This window comes from Gorilla gorilla, chromosome 8 (genome assembly GCF_029281585.2).
Source record: "Gorilla gorilla gorilla isolate KB3781 chromosome 8, NHGRI_mGorGor1-v2.1_pri, whole genome shotgun sequence".
Lineage (NCBI taxonomy): Eukaryota > Metazoa > Chordata > Mammalia > Primates > Hominidae > Gorilla > Gorilla gorilla.
Window position 1 is genome coordinate 96762390 of NC_073232.2, and position 24433 is coordinate 96786822.

The 24433-nt window shown below is 37.5% G+C and overlaps 1 protein-coding gene and 2 pseudogenes across 12 annotated transcripts in view; 2 read left to right on the forward strand and 1 right to left on the reverse strand.

The window, feature by feature from the left end:
- The window catches only part of CCSER2 (coiled-coil serine rich protein 2), a 180856-nt gene that overhangs the window by 49678 nt on the left and 106745 nt on the right, over nucleotides 1-24433 (forward strand). The window contains exon 1 of one of the 12 annotated variants that reach the window (XM_019035309.4): nucleotides 13593-13649. The exons of 9 other annotated variants lie outside the window; for them this stretch is intronic. The gene's annotated coding sequence lies outside the window, so the exon portion shown is untranslated. Of the gene's footprint in view, nucleotides 1-13592; nucleotides 13691-24433 lie in introns of those variants that run through there. 2 more of the 12 variants (XM_019035307.4, XM_019035308.4) reach the window with 2 other exon arrangements.
- LOC115936019 (large ribosomal subunit protein uL11-like) lies at nucleotides 8888-9683 on the reverse strand (annotated as a pseudogene).
- Nucleotides 10743-13471, forward strand: LOC134759224 (transportin-1-like; annotated as a pseudogene).

Below are 24433 nucleotides of genomic sequence, written 5' to 3' on the forward strand. Positions count from 1 at the left end.
ACTGGCTGTTTTGTTTCCTTTTATGTAAATTTTTACCTCAGTGATTTTTCAGTTGGGTTTTGCCACTTTTCTTATTGATACAGAAGAGTTTTTTATGTGGTTGGAATTTAATTCTTGTTAAATGTGTTGCAGTAATCTTCTCTGAGCCCGTTGCTTCTGTTTTGCTTTTTGTATCTTTTTACCGTTCATAGTTTTTGCTTTTGACAATTAAATTTAGTAATGTTTTTCTTCATGGTTTTTGCTTCACATGCTCATATATGGCGTGTGTGTGTAAGACACCCTTTCCCATCCTAAGGCCGTAGAGGTATTTTGTTTACAGAGAGATGTTATTGCATAATGATTAAGAGCCAGGGCTCCGGAACAAGCTAAGTTAAAACTCCACCTCTGTCATGTACTAGCTGTGTCTCCTTGGATTCTCTGTGTTCCTTTTTTTTTTTTTTTTGAGACAGAGTGTAGCTCTGTCGCCCAGGCTGGAGTGCAGTGGCACAATCTTGACTTACTGTAAGCTCCGCCTTCCTGGGTTCACGCCATTCTCCTGTCTCAGCCTCCCAAGTAGCTGGGACTACAGGTGCCTGCCACCATGCCAGGCTAATGTTTTTGTATTTTTAGTAGAGATGGGGTTTCACCGTGTTAGCCAGGATGGTCTCGATCTCCTAACCTCGTGATCTGCCCACCTCGGCCTCCCAAAGTGCTGGGATTACAGGCGTGAGCCACCATGCCCAGCCTCTCTGTGTTCCTTTTTAAAAAATATAGATGGTAATTGTACGCACCTCCAGGGCTGATGTTAGGAAGTACATGCCTGAATGGTATGACAGTCATGTGATTCCCTGGTGATACTGGTTGTTGTGTATTTTGAGTATCATCTCTCACTAACTCATGGGATTACTATGAACATTAAATGAGGTCATATATATAAAGTACTTATTAATGCCAGGGATATAACAAGAGCTCAACAGATGTTTGTTATTTTGCTTTCTAATTGTTTTGTTTTACATTTAAGACTTCATCCGAAGTTGGTATTAGGCACAATAATTTACACTCATTAATATTCTTCCACAATATACTTGGGGTGCTATGCAGAAGAGTTAATGTCGCAGGTCTAAGATTGCTTCTTCTTAGATAACCCGCTTGAAAGGTTGGCACTTGGCTGGTAAACAGTTCCTTAGAGTGCTATAAAACTTTTCATAAATGATAAGAGCACAGTAGGCTTGCTGTGCCTAAACTGTTTGCATAGATAATGTGATTTATGCTGAATACCTGCTTTCCTTCTGGGAGTCTAGAATTTTGATATATGCGAGGCAGAGGGTACCCACAAGACCATCCCCCAGTGAAACCTTGGGAGCTGAGTTTCTTAAGAACATCCATGGTGGGCCGGGCGCGGTGGCTCATGCCTGTAATCCCAGCACTTTGGGAGGCTGAGGCAGGTGGATCACCTGAGGTCAGGAGTTCAAGACCAGCCTGACCAATACAGTGAAATCCCATCTCTACTAAAAATAGAAAAATTAGCCGAGTGTGGTGGCATGTGCCTGTAGTCCCAGCTACTCGGGAGGCTAGGAGAGTTGCTTGAACCCGGGTGGCAGAGGTTGCAGTGAGCCCAGATCATGCCGTTGCACTCCAGCCTGGGTGACAGAGCAAGACTTTCTCAAAAAAAAAAAAAAGAACATCCGTCGTGGACAAGACTTTGCACTCTTTGCATGTATTGTCACAACTGGTTGCTGGAGGAATTAAGCACATCCTGTGTAACTCCATTGGGAGAGGACTCCTGGAAGCTTACACCTGATTTTGCCCCATGTGACTTTTCCTTTCTTATTTTGCTTTGTATCCTGCTGGAATAAATCTTAGCTGTTAATATTACTGTATGCTGAATCCTTTGACTCCTTTTAGTGAATTTTCTATTTTGGGAGTGGGCTTGGGGACTCCTGACACAGGTACTGATATGAAGTTATCTTTGTTTACTTCGTCATAGCATCTTTTTTTGTTCCTCATCTTTTATATTAGTCCTTTGAAATAGCTATGGACTACCTACTACCTTTGGTTTCAGACTAGGATGAATTCTAGAGGAGTTGAGTAAATTGGCACTGATAGGTTAGGAAGTAGTTTACTACTTGTTACACTCTCAGTCTCAGAATTTTTGAACTCAATAAACTTTTAACTGATATTTAACTTTCTTGATTAAATATAGCATTTTTTCTGATAAATATTATTATAATCATTGTATGTGCACAATCTTAGGCAAAAACATTTTTTTCTCTTGTAAACACAGTGAGCCATACTCAGAATCTTCTTTGCAGCAGTGCTAGGACAGTACAAGAGCTCTCACTGAAGAATAGTTGAACTACAATGTCATGATGATTGATTTTCTAACACTGAAATATTTAGGAGGTGATAATTTTAAATCATCACATGGAGTGCCTTTATTTTTGGAATGATTTTTATAGGAGGCCCAAAGAAGTGTTTGAATCAGATCATCACTGAAAGTATCTGGCTTTATTTTTGTTTTATCAGCCTTGCCTTAACTTCACATAGTGGGGAAGTTTAACTCCTTATTTAAATGAGATTCTTGTTCACTTTAAAAGGTAGATCCAAAAACTTACTTGTATGCTTTTGACACACCAACAAGTAGGTATGCCTTCATTTTCATGAGGCTAACACATTTTGTTTACATTTTTTAATCTGTATTTTACTAAGAGGAGAGCTGGCTAGATTTGGGTTTCTACCTTGTGACTGATATAGCTAGACTTTATTGAGATTTAAATGTGTGCTGAATGTCATAATATTCTTAGCAGTGTTTGTGTGGGTATATGAGTTCCCTAGATTATTTGCACTGAAATTTGGAATTTCTCTAGTCCAAAATTATGGAAGAAGAATATAAAAATATCAAACCTGGCTTATATTTGCCTTACTTGGTTTTGAGTTTTAGAATGAATTTAGGAAGTTTTTAATTGCTCTCTAATTTTGTATCTGTGACATTTTACTTGGCTTGGGTTATTTTACTCTAAGGAAGAGACCAGAGATGCTTTGATCTTTTTATTTATTTATTTATTTATTTATTTATTTTTATTTTGAGATGGTGTCTCCCTCTGTTGCCCAGGCTGGAGTGCAGTGTTGTGATCTCGGCTCACTGCAAACTCCACCTCCCGAGTTCACGCCATTCTCCTGCCTCGGCCTCCTGAGTGGCTGGGACTACAGGTGCCCGCCACCATACCCGGCTGATTTTTTGTATTTTTAGTAGAGACGGGGTTTCACCATGTTAGCCAGGATGGTCTCGATCTCCTGACCTCATGATCTACCCACCTCAGCCTCCCAAAGTGCTGGGATTACAAGCGTGAGCCACCGTACCTGGCTGAGGTGCTTTATTCTTTCTAATGTGTATTCACATATACTATCTCAGGTGGTTGCACCTTCTCTACATTTTGCTAGTTTTTCACTTTATTTAACAGTATTATACTACTGTCAAACTGTTTTCATTAAACTCTGGTGAGATCATATTGTTGTTGCTTTAAATCTGTATCTGAATAACAAAGATCAGAGCAGAACTAAATGAAATTGAAATTAAAAAATCATAAAAATGATCAATGAAATGAAAACTTGGTTCTTTGTAAGGATAAACAAAATTGACAGGCTGCCAGCTAGATTAGCCAAGAAAAAAAGAGGAAAGATTCAAATAAGCATGATCAGAAGTGATAAAGGTGATTTTACAACTGATACCATGGAAATACAAAGGATCATCAGAGACTGCTGTGAACATCTCTATGTGCACAAACTAGAAAACCTAGAGGAAATGGATAAATTCCTGCAAACATAACATCCCAAGATTGATCCAGTAAGAAATAAAAATAATGAATAATGAAATGGAATTAGTCATTAAAAAAACTACCAACTAAAAAAAGCCCAGGACCAGACAGATTCACAGTCGAATTTTACTAGGCATGCAAGAGAGCTGGCATCAATCTTAACTGAAACTATTCCAAAAAATTGAGGAGGCGGAGGAATTCCTTCTTAACTCATTGTATGAAACCAATATCATACTGGTACCCAAATCTGGCATGGACACAACAAAAGAAAAAAACTACTGGCCAGTATCCTTGATGAACACACATGCAAAAGTCTTCAACAGAATACTGGCAAACCAAATCAAACAGCAACTCAAAAAGATAACTCATCATGATCAAGTGGGTTTTATTTTAGGAATGCAAAGATGGTTCAGCATACACACATCAATAAATGTGATCCACCACATAAACAGATTAAAAACAAAATCCATATGATCATCTCAATAGATGAAGAAAAAGCATTTGATAAAATACAGCATCCCTTCATGATAAAAACCCTCAGCAAACTAGGCATCAAAGGAACATACCTGAAAATAATAAGAACCCTATATGATAAACCTGTAGCCGACATCATACTGAATAGGCAAAAGTTGAAAGCATTTACCCTAAGAGCTGGAACAAGACGAGGATATCCACTCCCGTCACTCCTATCAGCATAGTCCTAGCCAGAGCAAACAGGCAAGAGAAAGAAGTAAAAGCCATCCAAATTATAAAAGAAGAAGTAAAATTATCTGTTTGTTGTTGATATGATCTTATATTTAGAAAACCCTAAAGATTCCTCCAAAAGACTTTTAGAATTGATAAATTCAGTAAAGTTTCAGGATACAAAATTAATATACAAAAATTAGTGGTATTTCCATACACCATCAGTGCTCAAACAGAACCAAATTGAGAGCTGAAATCGATTTACAATAAACACACACACACACACCCAGACACCCAGGAATACATTTAACCAAGGAGGTGAAAGACCTTTACAAGGAGAAGTACGAAACACTGATGAAAGAAATCATAAATGATACAAACACATTGAAACATTTCATTCTTATGGATTAGAAGAATATCATTAAAATGACCATACTGCTCAAAGTAATCTACAGATTCAAGGCAATTCCCATCAAATTACCAACATCACTTTTCACAGAATTAGAAAAAACAATCCTAAAATTCAAGTGGAACCAAAAAAACACCCCAAACAGCCAAAACAATCCTAAGCAAACAGAACAAAGCCAGAGGCATCACATTACCTGACTTCAAACTATACTACAAAGCTGTAGTAACCAAAACAGCATGGTACTGGTATAAAAGTAGACACATTGATTAATGGAACAGAATAGAGAAACAAGAAGTAAAGCCACATACATACATCTGACTGAACTTCGACAGAACCAACAAAAATAAACTACCGGGAAAGGACACCCTATTCAGTAAATGGTGCTTGGCAGATTGGCTAGCCATGTGAAGAAGAATGAAGCTGCACCCCTGTCTCTCACTATACACAGAAATTACGATTGATTAAAGACTTAAATGTAAGATCGAAAACTATAAAAATCCATGAAGCAAACCTAGGAAAAACTCTTCTGGACATTGGCTTAGGCAAAATTTGATTTATGAGTAAGACCTCAAAAGTAAATGCAACAAATCAAAAATAGATAAATGGGACTTAATTAAGCTTTTGCACAGCAGAAGAAACAACAGAGTAAACAGACAACCTACAGAATGTGAGAAAATATTTCCAAACCATGCATCTGAAAAATGACCAGTATTCAGAATTTACAAGGAACTCAACAAGAAAAAAATGTGTAACTCCATTAAGAAAATGGGCAAAGGATATGAACAGACATTTCTCAAAAGAAGACATACAAGCAGCCAACAAACATAAAAAAAACTCAACATCAGTAATCGTTAGAGAGATGCAAATCAAAACCACAGAGAGATTCTACCTCACACCAGTCAGAATGGCTATTATTAAAAAGTTAAAAAATAACATATGTTGGTGAGGATGTGGAGAAAAGGGAATACTTATAACACTGTTGGTGGGAATGAAAACTGAAAATTAGTACAACCTCTGTGGAAAACAGTACAGAGATTTAGCAAATAACTAAAAATAGAATTACCATTTGATCCAGCAGTCCTACTACTGGACATCTACCTAGAGGAAAAGAAGTTATTATATCAAAATGATATCTGCACTTGTATGTTTATCACAATATAAATTATCAAAATAGCAAAGTCATGGAATCAACTTAAGTGTCCATTAGTAGTTGATTGGATAAAGAAAATGTGGTGTATATACACCATGGAATACTATGCAACCATAAAAAAGAATGAAACTGAGACTGGGCTTAGTGGCTCATGCATGTAATCCCAGCAGTTTGGGAGGCTGAGGCAGGCGGATCACTTGAGGCCAGGAGTTCAAGACCAGCTTGGCCAACATGGCTAAACCCGGTCTCTACTTAAACTACAAAAATTAGCCAGGCATGGTGGCACAAATGCCTGCGATCCCAGCTATTCGGGAGGCTGAGGCACAAGAATCACTCGAACCCGGGCAGAGGCTGCAATGGCGGAGGCTGCAGTGCGCTGAGATTATGTCACTGCACTCCAGCCTGGGCAACAGAGCAAGACTCTTTCTCCAGAAAACAAAAAACAACAACAACAAAAGAAGAATGAAGCTGTATTCTTTGTAGCAACATGGACAGAGCTGGAGGCCATTATTCTAAGTATAATAAGTCAGAAACAGGAAATCATATACTGCATGTTCTCACTTGTTAGTGGGAGCTAAACAGTGGGTACACATGGACATAAACATGGAAATAATAGATACTGGGGACTTCAGAAGTGGGGAGGATGGGTGGGGGATAAGAGTTGAAAAATTACCTATTGGGTACAGTGTTCACTGTTTGGGTGATGGGTTTCTAGAAGCCCAAACCTCACCATTATGCGGCATGTTCATGGAGTAAACTCACACATCATGAATCTAAAATCTAAAAAAAATCTGTATCCATGTTCAGGGCCTTTTTCATACTACTGCTACCTTGCCTACATTCCCGGGCTAAGACCATTTGAGATTATTTATATTTTTCTTAATGCTCCCATCTATTCCTCCTTTAAGGCTGTATTCAGACTTTTATTTTCTCCCCTCCCCCTAAGGGTTAACTGTTCAATGATGAGACCCCATCATGGCACTTTAAATCACACCCTGATTTTCTGCCTTTCTCCTTCCTGTTACATCGTGAGGACAGCCTCTTTTCATCTTTCTGTGCTGTGATACTGACTTAGTGTTTGTAGGTGCTCGATAAATGGCTCTTTCCCATTAGAATTAATTACTCCTTTCTTCCTACGTCTAATCATGTTGCTTCCTCCTACTTTTGGCACTTTATTTCAGTTTATAGTATACTACTTTGTATTGATCTTCATACCTGCACTGAAGTAATTTTAATTTTTTTTTTGTTTTTGAGACAGAGTCTGGCTCTGTGGCCCAGGCTGGAGTGCAGTGGTGCAATCTCAGCTCACTGTAAGCTCCGCCTCCTTGGTTCATGCCATTCTCCTGCCTCAGCCTCCCGAGTAGCTGGAACTACAGGCGTCCGCCACTACGCCCGGCTATTTTTTTGTATTTTTAGTAGAGACGGGGTTTCACCGTGGTGTTAGCCAGGATGGTCTCGATCTCCTGACCTCGTGATCCGCCCACCTGGGCCTCCCAGAGTGCTGGGATTACAGGCGTGAGCCACCGCGCCCGGCCACACTGAAGTAATTTTGAAGACAAGGACTGGACTTTTCTTTTCTTTTGTTTTTTTGAGACGGAGTCTTGCTCTTCACCCAGCCTGGAGTGCAATGGCACAATCTCAGCTCACAGCAACCTCCACCTCCTGGGTTCAAGCAGTTCTCCTGCATCAGCCTCCTGAGTAGCTGGGATTACAGGCACACAACACCATGCCTGGCTAATTTTTTGTAGTTTTAGTAGAGACGTGGTTTCACCACGCTGGCCAGGCTGGTCTCGAACTCCTGACCTCGTGATCTGCCTGCCTTGGCCTCCCAAAGTGCTGGGATTACAGCGCGCCTGGCCTGGGCTTTTCTTCAGTAAAATTCTCATTTTCTGATGTTTATGCCCCTTTAACTCAGGTTTTATCGTACATCCTGCATCAGTATTAAGTTTCTTCTTAGTATGTATGTTTAGATTCTATTGCTTTGGGTTAGAATAAAGTCTCAAAGTTTGGTTTGTGATCCATAAGGTTATTTCATGGCTGGACTTTGCCTTGTTTACATTTGTCCTTTCACTGTGAATACATAGCCCTTTTTATCTTTTCTACTGAGGCCACTGTAGAATGTTATCTTCCACATTCACTCATACTCATGAAGTGGTGGGAAGGGTTGGATAGATGGTGTTGATGATCTCTACAAAGTGATGCAGAAACCAGTGTACTTGTACCTATTAAAAAGTGACAGCAAAAAGTACAAATGACTCCCTCCCACCCCCTTGAGCCATTTACACATAAGCTTCCTACCTGAAGCCCTATGGCCTTCAGATACTTTAATACAGTAATTCCCAAACTTTCTGGCACCAGGGACTGGTTTTGGGGAAGACAGTTTTTCCATGGACTGGAGTGCAGATGGAGATGGTTTTAGGATGAAACCCTTCCACCTCAGATCATCAGGCATTAGATTCTCATAAGGTGTATGCAACCTAGATCCCTCATGTGCGCAGTTCACAATAGGGTTCACTCTCCTATGAGAATCTATTGCTGCTGGTGATCTGACAGGAGGCAGAGCTCAGGCAGTAATGCTCATTTGCCTGCTGCTCACCTCTTGCTGTGCAGCCCAGTTCTTAACCAGCCATAGACTGGTACTGGTCCATGGCCCAGGGGTTAGAGACTCCTGCTTTAATGTATACTTCTTGGAAACAAGAACATTTTCCTATATAATCACAGAATAACCATTCGCATCATGAAATTAACATGAATGCATTACTACCACCAAATCCTCGGACCCCATTCAAGTTTCTCCATCTGACCAATAATAACTTTTTTTTTTTTTTAGTTGTCAAATGATCCTTTATTGAAATATTTTCCTTTGTGCTTCTTAACTAGCTGGCCATTCTACCGCACCACTGTTTATGTCATCTATGATGTCATGAGGGTGGTGGCCATCAGCATTGCAGCCCACATACTAGGCAGTCCCCAGGATCTCTTTAATCATTCCAGAGAGTTCTCTGGCTAAAGATCAGTGCCACATCTGTCGAGCAATGTTGACAATCTCATCAAAAGTGATATTTTCACCTTGTTTAATATTTTCCTGTTTCTTTCTGTCTCCTGGCAGTTCCTTGAGGGCTTTGATGATCGGTGCAGAGGGAGAAGGTACCACGTCAATCTGGGCCTGTCTATTCTGAATAGTCAGTTTCACTGTAATTCTCAGATCCTTCGAGGTACTGGTTGCCCTGGGGGCCGATCTTGGGGGCCAGTGCAGACGTGGCATTGACTTTACCTCGGTACACCTCAGATATACAACTTTGATCTCAAAGCTGGGGTGGAACTTCAGCAGCATGGTGGAGGCAGCTGGTGTCAGATGAACCTGGATTTGGTACAACCAAAGAGAGTTGCACCTTGGCCTCTTCTGAGCCAAAAACTGAAGGCAATAATATCTTCTATAGTAAAAAGATCCGTGTTAGAGTCACACGTTTGTTTTGTTAATCAGGGACTTTAGTCTCTTCAGTCTCCTGGCCAGTGAGTGCTCCTTCAAACAGACTCCTGTGTTTTTTTCTTCTCTCATAATTCTTTGAGCACTCCCTTGCTCTTTTGTACAAGATGTTTTAGTCTCATCTTTCATTTTTTTCTGCCCTAGGCCTGGAATGAGTGATTTCTCCTAGAGCCCTTGTTCTTTTTATTAGGAAATGCTGTTTCAGAGCCAAGTTTTGGGGGCTAGATATGCTCACTGCTATTGAAAAGTTGCTGCTCATAGGCATCTTCAGTGGTGAGAGCTAGGGAATATATTTATATATATACATATATACTTCCATACACATGTATCAATATTTATGTCCACATTATTTATATATTTTGAAAACCATGAATTCACACTAATACCACCAATTCCATCCTAACACCACAGGATTCAATTCTAGTTTTTTCCCTTTCTATATTTGCAGTCCCCATCTCTGACGGTGATAAACCTGACTTCCATTATTATCCTTAAAATATTTACAGTTATGCATTATTTAACAATGGAAATACATTCTGAGAAATGTGTTAGGTAATTCCATTGTTGTGAAAGCATCATAGAATGTACTTACACAAACTTAGAAGTTGTAGCCTACTATACACCTAGGCTATGTGATATTAGCCTATTGCTCTTAGGATACAAATCTGTATAGCATGTTACCTTACTGAATACTGTAGGCAATTGTAACAATAACGATATTTGTGTATCTAAGCATATCTAAATATAGAAAAGGTAATGCACTGCACTATGATGTTATGACAGTTATGACATCATTATGTTACTAAGCAATAGGAATTTTTCAGCTCCGTTATAATCTTAAGGGACCAGTTTTATATGCAGTCAGTCATTGACCAAAATGTTGTTATATAGCGCACGACTGTTCTTATTTGATTAACTTCCTTCTTTGTAACCCACTTCACTTCTGCCACCGTATCCTTTTCCACATCAATGTCTTTCTCATCCTACTTGGGCTCTGAAACCTCAATACTATTAATACATGGATTATTTGAAGGAGGATTTATGGAGATGATCTTGGACATCTTAATCTTAATCATACAGACACAGTATAAATATTCTAAGACCTTAACATGTATCTGGTTTTGCTGCCGTAGGAGAGGAGGCTTGTACAGCACCTGTTACTCACTTTGCTTATATACTTGATACCCTGGTCTTTGCATTTAGTAAATACCAGCATAAGAACCTGCTTGTGCTTTACAATGCCTTAGGAACATTAGCAGATTCAGTAGGACATCATTCAAACAAACCAGAATATGTTCAGATGCTAATGCCTCCACTGACCCAGAAATGGAACATGTTAAGTGGTGAAGATAAGGATCTCTTCCCTTTACCTGAGTGCCTATCTTCAGTTGCCACAGCACTGCAGTCTGGCTTTCTTCCATACTGTGAACCTGTGTAAGAGACAATGAGGAAAACTTGCCCAAGCCATGCTAAACAATGCTCAACCAGATCAATATGAAGCTCCAGATAAAGATTTTATGATAGTGGCTCTTGATTTACTGAGTGGCCTGGCTGAAGGACTTGGAGGCAACATTGAACAGCTGGTAGCCCAAAGTAACATCCTAACACGACTGCATCAGTGGATACAGGATAAAATGCTAGAAGTTCGACAGAGTTATTTTGCCCTGTTAGGTGACCCCACAAAAGCTTGCTTTCAGCATGTTAAGCCTTGTATAGCTGATTTCATGCCAATACTGGGAATCAACCCAAATCCAGAATTCATTTCAGTCTGCAACAATGCCACATGGGCAGTTGGAGAAATCTCCATTCAAATGGATATAGAGATGCAGCCTTATATTCCTATGGTGTTGCACTAGCTTGTAGAAATCATTAACAGACCCAACACACCAAAGACATTGTTAGAGAATACAGCAATAATGATTGGTCGTCTTGGTTACATGTGTCTTCAAGAGGTGGCCCCCATGCTACAGCAGTATGAAGACCCTGGTGCACCTTTCTGAGAAACATAAGAGACAATGAGGAAAAGGATTCAGCATTCTGTGGAATTTGTACCATGATCATTGTGAATCCCAGTAGTGTAATCCAAGATTTTATATTTTTTTGTGATGCTGTTGCATCATGGATTAACCCAAAAGATGATCTCAGAGACACGTTCAGTGTAAGATCCTTCATGGATTTAAAAATCAAGTAGGCGATAAAAATTGGAGGCATTTCTCTGACCAGTTTCCTCTTCCCTTAAAAAGAGCGTCTTGCAGCTGTTTATGGTGTTTAATACACTTAAGCTGCAGTCCCAAAATTAGGGGTCCTTCAATCTTGGAGACTATGAGGGAGCCTCTGCACCCAGGGAAAATGCTACCCTTTACGGGGGGAAGGGTAAACCGGTAGGGAATACACTACAATCTCAACCCTACTGGAAGGGGCAGGAGGGAGGTGTTGCTGTCACTGTATTAGGTTGATGTTGGGAAACGTTTTAACATCTGGAGCCTTTGTGGGTGGAAATATGTCTCCAGCTACAACTCTGCACTGGATTTGAAGAAGCAAAAAAAAAAAAAAAAATCTGTTCAGTCTACTCACAAAACATTACATTGTGGAATATTATGGAGAATTGTACCAAAACAGGAACCATATAAATGACGCATAGGGACAAGAAAGAGGAACAATTCTATAGCGCACAATAAAGGAAACCTAAGAATGGGAGTTACAAATAGTAAAGAAGGTTTTTTCTTTTTTTATTTAAAGTTTTTTTTTTTTTAATCCAAGTTTTCCCACATGATGGGGCTTTGTTTTGCATATTGATGAAGAACTGCACAAACAGAACTAATATAGTTAAAATCAGCTTGCCTTCCCATAGTAGAAGCAGGTTCTTGGAAGTTACAATTTAAGGTACCCCAAAAAAGTTGGAAATAAAACAAAACAAACATGAACAATGAAGCACCGTGTGAAATGCCAAATGAGTCACTCCTTTTACCTTTTTTGGGGTGTGCAGGCTGGGTGGAATAAATGGGGCTTGGTATATCAAACTAAAGATGACATCTTAATTTTGCATTGAACATTAATGTAGCGGATATAATTTGATGGTTGCACTTCATTAGATTTAATTTCTAGGCCAATATGTTATTTTTTAAAGTGCAGTTTAAGGGTTAGGCATGCTTTCTGGCTCATAGTGGTTGAAAGTAATTTAAATTAGTGGGGAAGTAGCATGCTTGCATCACATAGAGTGAGATTGGTATTCATTTACCTATGTTGCAGCAATTTGTGTTGCAGTTTACCAATTTAGTGTAGCCCTGATACACTAAATTTTTCCTTCTTAAGATTTGTGGATTTTATTTTCATTAAGAATATAGATATATAAAGTACTGTAGTTTACAGCTAGTCCTTGAAATATCTTTTTTAGGATCTGTTAGGAATAAGATTGATACTGCATTGTGTGTAACCTGCACAATGTGGAAAGCTGATATACCTGTGCAAAATCTTTGCCTCTGTGCTGTCAGTGTGATGTGCTTTCTGCATGGTTATATACTACTCATGATTCTATCAAAACTTCTAAAATTTAAATTACATGGTAAAAGATGTGTAAAAGGCTGCGTAAATGTCAGTTGGCACATAAAGACAATTGTAGAAGTTGAAAAATGATTGCTGTATTTCAGTGTTTTATCCCCACTCAACATACTGCCTTCTAAGCTTCCTTTTTTTTTTTTTCAAAGCATGATCTTAAAGATATGTTTAAGTTAATGGGTGTAATGCAGGGTTCCTACGCTGTATTTTGGTGCATGTTGGTGGCCCTCTGTGCCATAGATATATGCACATAGGTTGCAAGTGAAAAGCTACAGAGTGAAAGTTGGTTTGGATCCTCTTCATTTCATTTGTTTAGCTTTTCTGTTATTTTTCTCTACTTACATGTATTCCTGTGAATAAATCCTTGTTAAGTTAACCCTTAAAAAATTAAAGGTACTGTTTAATACTTTTCACTTAGTTTTCTATACACATTATGACATAATCTATTTACAAAGTAAGTTTCTAAGGTATCACGTGTCATAATAGCAAGCCGCAAGTAACTAAAAATGTGATGCCAGCATAGATGTGGTAGTGGAGGGACAGCTTATAGAAAGTTGAGATGGTCCTAATGTAGGTAAATAGAAATCTCAAACTGATATTGATACTTTCAGGTATGCTTTGACATTGAGTTACAAAATTTGAACGAATAGAAGGGAGCTACTCCAACTCCAGTAGTGAATCTTCCATGTACATTTAATTATCAGTATAGATCTTTTTGTCCTATTAATATAACTTTTATGTGTGAAGAAAAGTTTAAATGTATGAGATGTAGTTGTAGTGATTCTTTAAACATAATTATATTTTTCTTCATTCAGTATTAATGTTTCTTATAGATTATGTTACAATATGAAGTTCAGTTCAATAATTCTTGAGCTTCTACTATGCTCCAGGCATACTCTTAATTTCTGAGGACATATGTTACAATATGAAGTTCAGTTCAATAATTCTTGAGCTTCTACTATGCTCCAGGCATACTCTTAATTTCTGAGGACACTGAGGTGGATAAGACTGTCCTTGTCCTTAATTAGTTCAAAATCTTGTTTGATAGGCAGATAAATTATAAACACATGATAGTAGTATGAATTTATAAATGATTAGTATGCATGTGCTCTTGAAATAACAAAAGGAAAGTGTGTGTGTGTGTGTGTGTGTGTGTGTGTGTGTGTGTGTGTGTGTTCGGGGGGTCATTCAGAAGCTTTTGAAGAGGAAGTTAACTTGTGAGTTGAGTGTTGAAGAATGAATGCAAGTTTTACCAGTTGGCCAAGGAAATTAGATGGTGAGCATTTTAGCATACGGAACAGCATGTACAGCATGAGTATATCACAAAATCATGTTGTGTGAGAGGAACATCAGCAATTCTGAGTATAGGGTATAGGGTAGAGGGTAGTTGGAAATGACCCCAGGGAAGTAAGATGGTGGAAAGGAAGGAAAATTCAGTATCTCAAACTGAAAGGACAAATGATATTTATAAATCAGATTTTTAAAATAAGAAAGATATAACATTAAATATTATAAATATTTCTGTGTCGGATCTTCATACACCCCACCTATGTATGAGACCATGAACAGAGTACTTTTTTTCTGAACATGTTTTCTCATAAAAATGAAGTTACTGGATTACCTAAACTCCTTCTTGATCAAAGCCTGTGTTGCAGAAAAAAAGTCAGTGAACTTAAAAGTAATTTGTTAATAAACAGAGTAGGCGGGGTGCGGTGGATCATGCCTGTAATTCCAGCACTTTGTGAGGCTGAGGTGGTAGGATTGCTTGAGCCCAGGAATTTGAGACCAGACTGAGCAATGTAACAAGACCCCATCTGTACAAAACACTAAAAAATTAGCCAGGCATGGTGGCATATGTCTGTGGTACCAGCTCCTTGGGAAGCTGAGGTGGGACGATCACTTGAGTCCAGGAGGTTGAGGCTGCAATGAGCCATGATTGCACCACTGCACTCCAGCCTGGGTGACAGAGTGAGACCCTGTCTTAAAAAAAAAAAAAAAAAAGAACAGAGTGTAATATGTTCCTTTTACCTAGCATAGTACCTGGCATAGAGTAGATGTATAATGGGTAATATTTTTGGAGAAAATATTGAATTCTGCGATTTGGATCAAGTAGCTATTATAAAATTGTTATAGTTAATGAGGACACTGAAGCTAAGAGTCTTTCACTAATTGAATGAATTTTAGGAGTTGTTGAAGTTGCTATTCTAGCCTGAATAAGTAATTAAATATTTTTCAATTTAGGTTATTTGGTTTTATTGTCCCGTGGTGATTATAAGTATTGCTTTCAGGCTCTTCAACTTCTAGTGGCATTTGTGTGGTACTTCCGCAATCTTTATCCCTTTCCTGGTCTTGGGAGTCAGGCAACCTGTATTAGCAGAAGCTGCCAGCTTGGTAGCTTAAGTTGGGTTGCATGGAGACACAGATGGGAAAGTTGGTCTGTGGAACCTCTTTCTACCTTTTAGTACATGGTGAAGGAGAAAATAGCATGATAACATTAGACCAACCATTGGGAAACCCAGATTTCAGCCGTAGCTGAATAAGTAGTGTCTCATATGACCACAAAATATTCCAGGCTTATCTTGTATTTTCCCTGCCCTAGCCCTTGAGTCATCATGTCTCCAGGGAAGATTTTTATTGGAGAATGAGATTTAGAAACCAAGATCTGGGGCTTAGGTGTGTTCATTGCTACTGAGGTGTAATTACTTTTAGTTATTGTGGCAGACAGAACTGACAATTATATGTATACACACACACTTCTCTTCTATATTTATTTCTGTATCCATTTCCATATATATTAAAGACCAAGAGCTCACACGGATACCTTTGACTCCAATCAAATGCCACAGAATTTGTTCTAGCCTTTCTTCTTATTTTTAAGCCTTTTCTCAGAAAGTGAGAAACTTGGTTTCTCAACCACAATATATTTACTTAGTTATTCAACACTGTGTGTGTGTGTGTGTGTGTGTGTGTAAGGATTATAGTATATATTCATACATAGTTATAGTGTATATTTATAGTATATTATATACCATAACTATACTATATTTATACTATATTATATACACACAGTTTCAGAATTGCTAACTTACACCCTATGAAAAAGATTTACTAACTTACAATATTTGTTTAGCATTATTTTTTTTAAACCTTAACCTTACAGAATACAATAAGTACTGTTTTCCAAGTTTACTTACGTTAGTTCTTTTAGTTCTCAATCCTTTCAGCGTGATTGTATTATTCATTTGTAATACTTTTAGGTTCATTTGTTGCTGTTTGTATTTCATTTTGGGTTCTGCCCACATCGTGGTTTATTTAAAGTACTCATTTATTTCATGTTACTTCATAGAGATCTTCCCTTTTCTTCTTTTTAAAAAAATATCTTATTTCTAAATTTTAACCTATGTATGTATTTGTTTGTTTATTTTGAGACTGGGTTATGAGACCGGCTAATTTTTGTATTTTTGGTAGAGATGGGGTTTCACCATGTTGCCAAGGCTGGTCTTGAACTCCTGGGCTTAAGTAGTCGACCCGTCTTGGCCTTCCAAAGTGTCGGGATTACAGGCGTGAGCCACCACATCTGGCCGAGATCATCCTTATTCTTTTTGTACCGCTGTATACTACTTATTTTGTAGATTGTGCATTGTTTATTCAATTACTCTCCCAACAATGGGCATCAAGATTGTTTCCAATATTTTACAGTTATAAACTGCCGTAATGACTATGCTAGTGTAGAGCAGTATTATTTTTGTAATTTAGATAAAAAAACACATCTACCACCTTACTTGTGTCCATACCAGCTCCTACTCAGTTGTGTAGAAACTTCTGCATATAAAAGTGCTAGTCAGTATTACTATATGAAAGTTGCTATGCATGGTATTCTATTTTCCTAGAACATTCCAGTGACTTTCTACTCTTACCTAAAGCTTACTGGTAAATCTTAAGTGCATTGATTAATAAATCTCTGCTATTACCATAATCTACTCATAAAATCATCCTGTGATATTTTTATTACCACCTCCCCCAAAGTATAATGTCCTTAAGATATGAAATTCTGCAGTAAAACAGAACAAAAAGAAAAGCTTTTAAAAAATGTTACTGAAACTTCATTTGATGTAATATACAAAAATGTGATGGGGCTGTCCTCAGGTTAAATGGGCACTGATGGATGCACTGTAACTTGACTGGTTTGAGGACAGAAAATTGAACCTAAAATAAGGAAATTCTGACTGCTAAAGGAATTGAGGTCACTCAATACATTCATTTTCTCTCATCTAACAAAAAGACTACACATACCACTAATGCACTTGGCATTTTGATTTATTAAATATATATGTTAACTGAAGTCTGCCACCCACTGTTATAATCAGTATAGCTAAAATTACTCATATGAAGCCTGTGAAGGCTGAAGTAAAAAAGTAAATTTTAAAAGGCTTAAGTAAAGTCCAGTCAAGCAAAACTTGATTTGAGCTTACTGCTGAGGTCTACAACATATTACATTACTGCAACCATTAGAAGTCCCACCAGTCACACCTGACTCTTCTCCTTTTTCAGGTGCTAATGTGCTTCTGTAGTGGCCTATTTCTGTTTCAGCCTCTGTAAGGCATCACAGAAAGGAAGGAACAAATATTTAAATTATAGAAAGTGAATACAGTAAGTATAGGATTGACTCTAAAACAGTAGAAACAAATAAGCCTAATTATAGCATTTGAGAAACAGGGTGTATTCGTTTTCTCTGGCTGCTGTGACAAATTACCGCAAATACAATGGCTTAAAACAACACACTGTTTGTTATCTTATTATCCTCTCTAGCTTACAAGTCAGACACATGTCTCTGCAGGCTAAAATCAAGATGTCAGCAGGGCTAGGTGCCTTCCTGGAGACTCGAGGGAAGAATCCATTTCCCTGTCTTTTCCAACTTCTAAAAACTGCGTTTGGTTCATGACTTCCTTCCTCTGTCTTCAAACCGAGCAACACTGCACCTCTTTGACCATTCTCCTTCTGTCTGTCTTCTTCCTCCCTCTTCCATTCTGAGTGATTATTATACATTGGGCCCCCTCAGATAATCCAGGATAATACCTCTATTTTAAGGTCAGCTGACTGGCAACCATAATTCCCTCTTTGCTATGTAAGCTATCATATTTACAGGGATTATTCTGCTTATCAGGAAAATTATTTCATTTCTCTGAAACTCCTGTTTTTATTGTAGTAGAATTCTTAAAATATTTTGAGAAGCCATAATTTCAGCATGGAGACACGCCAAAATGAAACAGTATTGTTTGTGCCTTTTGAAAGGAGCTACGTGCTTTCCTACTAATTTCTTCCTCTTTATTTCTCAGATTTTGAATTTATACCTGTTTATTTTTAAAGTTCCTGGGTGTTAAGGTAGGTTTGTTCCAGGGAAAGATAGAGAAAAATCTAAGATCATTTCTTGAGAGCAGAAGAGAAATTTGTAAAGAATTGAGCTATAGCTGAAGTCTACCCTCTCTGGTTAATAATTCACAGGGAATACAATGATGAACAGACTTTTTTTTTTAAAGTAATAATTTTGTTTCATAGGGTATTCTTTGTGAAGAATTTATGTAGACATATTCACAGAGCCTTGTTCTGTTTTCTTGGTCTGGGAACCAGTATATTTTAAGGAAGTTTCTTCTGTACAGTGCCTGTATTCTGGTGATGTTTTGTAAGCTTGTTTAAAGTTGGTCACTCTTACCATATCTGGCCATTTGAGTTTTACAGAGAGTTAGAGTCATGGCCTGAGCCTATTTTCCAGAAACATTTTTTAAATTTAATTTTTATATATTTTGGGAATACAGATGCAGATTTTTCACATGTGTATATTGTGTAGTGGTGAAATCTAGGCTTTTAGCATACCCATCACCTGAATAATGATCATTGTACCTATTGGTAAATTCTAAGCCCTCACCTCCTTCCCATCCTCCTACCTTTTGTAGTTTCCAGTGTCTGTTATTCCACTCTGTATGTCCAGCTGTACCCATTGTTTAGCTCCCACTTATAAGTGAGAGCATGTGGTATGTGACTTTCTGTTTCTGGGTTATTTCACTTATAATAATACCCTCTAGTTCCATGTTACTGTGAAAGACATGATCTCATTCTTTTTTATGGCTGAGTAATATTCCATGGTGTATATGTATTTCCCACACTTCCAGAAACAGTTTACCTGAAATCTCTCGGAGTAGGAATTTTTGGGTGTCACAATAAGAGTCGGAGATAGGAACACTGGATTAGAAGTCGGGATGAGTGTTAGTCTGGATTTATTTATTTTCACTAAATATGTTTTGGCTACCTACCAGCTAGTAATTTTAAATAAGATAATGGCATTTTTTAACCCTTCCTGGAGAATTTGTTCCATTCTTTTAAATCTGGAAAATGTTCATATTTAATTATTATATCCCCTCCATTGTTTCTGTGCCCCTTTTCTAGAACTTCTAATAATTGGCTGTTATATCTCTGTTGAGCCTCTTTTTCATTTTCTCTTTGTTTTCATTTATTTTTTAAACCTTTGTTCTTTTACCTTTTTTGGCCTTTTTTTTTTTTTTTGAGAGATTTCATAGAGTTTATTTTTAAACCAGGCAATCACTTAACCCTTTATGGAAATTTCAAATATATTCACTTGTTATTTTCTGTCTTTTTTTTTTCTTTCTTTCTTTAAGTAACCATCTTACTGGGCGTTAAGTGGTATTTTATTGTGGTTTTGATTCGCTTATTCTCAAATGAGGTTGAACTTTTTTGTGTGTTTATTGTCTATTTGTATATCTTTAGAGAAATGTTTTTTCAAGTCCTTTGCCCATTTAACTGGGCTGTTTGTGTTTTTGTTGTTGAGTTGTAAGAGTTGTTTATATTTTCTTGATACCAGATTCTTATCAAATGTGTGAATTGCAAATATTTTCTCCCATTCTGTAGGCTTCTTGATAATGTCCTTTGATATACAAGTTTTTAATTTTTATGAAGTCCAGTTTATCTATTTTTGTTGTCATTGCTTATGCTCTTAATGTCGTATGAAAGAATTCATTACCAGTCCAAAGTAAAAGTCACAAAGACTTATCCTTATGTTTTTGTTTTGTTTTGTTTTTTAAAAAAGTCGGGGTTTTGCTATGTTGCCCAGGCTGGTCTTGAACTCCTGGACTCAAGCAATCCGCCTGCCTTGGCCTCCCGAAGTGCTAGAATTACAGATGTGAGCCACCGCACCCAGCCTCTTTTGTTTTTTTTCTGAGAGTTTTATGGTTTTAGTTCTTATGTTGAGGCCATTGATCCATTTTGTGTTTCTGTATATGGTGTGAGGTAATGATCTGACTTCGTTCTTTTGCCATTGGTTGACAGTTTTTTTCTTTCACCATTTTAAAAGTGCCATCTGAGACCAGGCACAGTGGCGCATGCCTGTAATCCCAGCACTTTGGGAGGCTGAGGCGGGTGGATCACCTGAGGTCAGGAGTTTGAGACCAGCCTGGCCAACATGGCGAATCCTCATCTCTACTAAAAATACAAAAATTAGCCTGGTGTGGTGGCAGGCACCTGTAATTCAAGCTACTTGGGAGGCTGAAGCAGGAGAATTGCTTGAACCAGGGAGGTGGCAGTTGCAATGAGTGGAGATCGCGCCACTGCACTCCAGCTTGGGCAACAAAAGCGAAACTCCATCTCTAAATAAATAAATAAATGCCATCTGTAGCTGGGTGCCATGTCTCACACCTGTGATCTTAGTACTTTGGGAGGCTGAGGCAGGCAGATCGCTTGAACTGAATGAGAATGAAAATATATTTTATCAAAATTTGTAGAATGTAACTAAAGCAGTGCTTAGAAGGAAATTTATAGTGATGAATACTTCCATTAGAAAAGAAGAAGGGTCTCAAATCAGTAATCAAAGCTTGTACCTTAAGAAACTAGTAAAAAATCAAATTAATTCCAAATCAAGTAGAAGGAAGGAAATAGTAAGGAAAATAGAGATTAATGGAATTAAAAGCCCAAAAGTAATTGAGAAAAAGCAACGAAATTGAAAGGTGGTCTTTGAAAAGATCAATAAAATTGATAAACATTTAGCAAGACTGACAAAGGCATAGTGAAACAAAGATTACAGGGTTGAAGGAAAAAGATACTGCTACAGACTCCACAGACATTAAAAAGATAATGAGAGAAAACTATGAGAAATTAAGCACATAAATTTTTACTACTTGAGTGGACCAATTCCTTAAAAGCACAAACTACTAAACTTCACCCAAGTTGAAATAGATAATTTGAATATCCCTATAACCATTAAAGAATTTACTCTGTGGGAAAAAAAATTCCAAAAAAGATCTCCTTGTCCACATGGTTTCACTGGCCAATTTTACCAAACAATTAATGAAGAAATAACAGTAATTCTACATAGACTCTTCCTGAAAGTAGAAGAAAATGGAAAGAGATCCCTAATTTATTTTACAAATCCAGCAATAACCTCACACTAAAACCAGGCAAATAAATTATATGAAAAGGAAACTGCAGTCCAATATCCCTCATTGACATCGTAGTGCATGCTTGTAATTTTATGTGGCTTCAGCAGCCATTTCAAATGCAGGTTTAACTTTCTAGTGCCAGAGGCAGAGGCAGGCCATAGTCACCCTTGACACAGTTTCCAGTTCTATACTACACCCAAATGACAAGCTGGTGGCCAGAGGTAAGAATTGAGAGGCATGACTCCTGCCTAGCAGACAGCGTTCTCTTTCCCACAGCTTGCATTAAATGGACCATTCACTTATTTGCTGATGAACTTAAAGTGACCACACCCTATTTCCCAATAATACTAGTTGCCAAACTCTCTTTTTCTCTCTACCTGCTTGTGCTCTGCATGTGGCCTCAAGGCATTCCCTGTATGCTTCAAGTTCTGTAAGTACTTAAAAACTCTTAAATTTTCACATTGTGTGTGTTTCATTGAAGCCATGTCCACAATCTGACCCATAACTGCAATGCCTGCCCTGAAGCGATCCATGCAAGTGAATACCGTATGAGCACTCTTTTGTCTGGGCCTCTGGTGGCTGCTTGTGACAGTAGCTCCCAGCCTGTGTTGACAGAGAAACTTGAAGAGTTTTATTCAAAATAAAGATAGTCTTAAAAGTCTTAATATAATGTCAGCATATTGAAACTAACATGTAAAAACAAAACAAAACAAAAATATAATGTCAGCAAATTGAAACCAACATGTAAAACAATGAAACAAAACAAAAACCAAACACTATTTGCCAAATGGGCTTATCCTAGGAATGCAACATTGAAAATCGATCAGTATAATCTATCATGTTAACAGTTTTATGGGAAAACAAATCCTAACAATTGTTGGAGAAAAGACATTTCATTTAGCAAAATATCCATTAATGACCTTTGCAAACTAATAGAAAATAACTTGACATCTTCAAAAAACCTACAGCTAACATTATGTTGATACTTAATGAAGAAAGATTAAATGCTTTTCTCCTAAATTCGAGAACAAGTCAAATATGTCCATTCTCACCACTCTTATTCAATATAGTTAATGAAGTTCAGCCAGTGTTATAAGCCAAGAGAAAGAAAGAAAAGGGATTTTTATTTTCAGATGACATTCTCTACGTGGAAGACTCAACATATTTAAGATGTCACTTCTTCCTAAATTTATAAAGACTTAATGCAATTTTTTCATCAAAACCCTGGAAATACTTTTTTGTAGATATAGACAGGCTTATTCTAAAATTTATATAAAAAAGCAAGGGAACTAGAGTAGCTTACACAATTTTGAAAAATAAGAATAAAGTGGCAAGAATTACTCTACCTGATGTAAAGACTTAATAGTTGCAGTAATCAAGAGAACGTGGTATTGGCAGAAGCATAGACACATAGATCAATGGAACGGAATAGAGAACCCTGAAGTAGACCTACACAAATATGCCCAAGTGATTTTTGAAAAATGTTTAGAGTCAGTTTTAACAAATAGTACTGAAACAATTGGATATCCATAGGTAAAACAAAGTAAAACAAAATAAATCTCAACCTAAACCTCTCACCACCTATTAAAATTAATTCAGAATGGATCATCGATCATATAAAATGTGAACTATGAAACTTTAAAAGAAATATAGAAGAAAATCGTTAGGAACTAGGGCTAAGCAAAGAGTTCTTTGATATTAAAAACATAATCCATAAGAAAGAAATTGACAAATTGAACCTCATTAAAATAAAAAATGTTTGCATTGCAAAAAAATGTATTAAGAGGATGAAAACAAGCTACAGCGTGGGAGAAGAACTTTGCAAACCATATATCTGACAAAGTTCTCGTGTCCAAAATATCTAACAAACTCTGAAGTTGAACAATACAAAATATCAGCAATTTAATTAGAAAAGGAGTAAGAGACTTTGACATTTCACCAAAGAGGAGATATGGATGGGAAATAAGGACATGGAAAGACATTCATCATAATTAACCCTTAGGAAATTGCAAATTAAAATCACATTCTATACACCTATAGAATGACCAATATAAAAAATTGTGATAAAACCAAATGCTAGTGAAAATGCTGAGAAACAACATTTCTTATATTTCTGGTGGAAATTAAAATGGTTCAGCTGGAAAAAATATATGCAAATGCTCCAAGCTAAATAAATTGGGCTGGAAAAAGCCTCTTTGTGCTCTAGAAGATAACAAATGAGAGACAGAGTTTGTCTTTGTTCAGAGTATGGAAAATAATTCAAAAGTTACAGATTTAGAGAGGGAATACTCCTTGAATTCATTTCTAAACCAACAATCTTTGAAAATAGGGTTGCCATCTTGATTTTCTGGTCCAGGTCACAAGGGAGTAAGACTAGCTTTAAATTTAGCATTCATTACCCAGGTTGCTCTGTAGCCAGATGCCAAAAGGTCACATCCTGTGGCACACAAGGAGCCACCTCTGTTCTGATTTCATTAAACTCCCCTGAAATCCACAGGATACACAGGGGGCTCCATGCCTTGATCCTCAGTATCAAATGACTGTAATTTCACCATGCCAACCCCTTCGAAACAAACTTACCCCTCCAGTTCGTTTTGTTGATGGGGAAGCAGGTTGGAGTATTCTCAGCTTACTAACAAAGTTGTTTAAGGAGTCTTCTTAGTCCTTTGACCTATTGCTCCCATTTTCTTGATTTTAAGTGTTGTTTAATATTGGACAGGATTAGTCATGCAAATACTTAAAAGTGAGTGGACAGGAAGCAAGCATATGCCACTGGGACAAACTGGATATGGAGCTCAAGCTGCTTGATTTTGTTTCACACTAAATGAAATTAGTGCTTGTTTAGGACAAACCTGGTGGGCCACCACAGTTGAGCATGTTTGTCCAATTAGCTAGTGAACTACTAAATGT